The 461-nt window shown below is 62.0% G+C and overlaps 1 protein-coding gene across 1 annotated transcript in view; it reads right to left on the bottom strand.

The window, feature by feature from the left end:
- The window catches only part of GPT2 (glutamic pyruvate transaminase (alanine aminotransferase) 2), a 26,630-nt gene extending 26,522 nt beyond the window's left edge, over positions 1-108 (bottom strand). The window contains exon 1 of the mRNA XM_009320294.1: positions 30-108. The gene's annotated coding sequence lies outside the window, so the exon portion shown is untranslated. The remainder of the gene's footprint in view (positions 1-29) is intronic.
- Between the last annotated feature and the right edge of the window lie 353 nt (positions 109-461).

Here is a 461-nt window from a genome sequence, read left to right as displayed (position 1 = left end):
CCCTGCCCCCCCGGCCGCCCCTGCCTCACCTTCCGCAACTCCTTCTCGATCTCGCCGGCTTTAAGGACGATGGGGCCCCGCACTGCGTATTCCACTGCCTTCACTTGGGGGTTCATGGACTCCAGCGTCAGGATCTTCTCCCTGCTCGCCTTCTCGTTTATCTTCACCGCGGAGGCCTTGGCAGCGCTGCTCCAGCGCACCGTCCCCTCCCTCGCCGGCCGCGGGAGCCGGGAACACCGCGGCTGCCGCCCCGCCGCTAACGAAGCCGCGCAGCGCAAAGCCATGTCTTCCCTTCCGCTTCGGCAGACCCCCGGCCCTTTGCAGCCCAGGCTTGCCGCAGTTTGCTTGGCAACCAAGACAAATCGATGCATGCTCTTTCAGGTAGTTCCCAAAGCAAGATTAAGGATACTAGTGCTGAGGATCGGTGTATTTTGTAATCAGAACCGGGAGCTAGTAAGACG

This window comes from Pygoscelis adeliae, unplaced genomic scaffold (genome assembly GCF_000699105.1).
Source record: "Pygoscelis adeliae isolate BGI_AS28 unplaced genomic scaffold, ASM69910v1 Scaffold62, whole genome shotgun sequence".
NCBI classification, from domain to species: domain Eukaryota; kingdom Metazoa; phylum Chordata; class Aves; order Sphenisciformes; family Spheniscidae; genus Pygoscelis; species Pygoscelis adeliae.
Note: the sequence above shows the minus strand (reverse complement) of the source record. Positions and strands in the feature narration are given on the sequence as shown.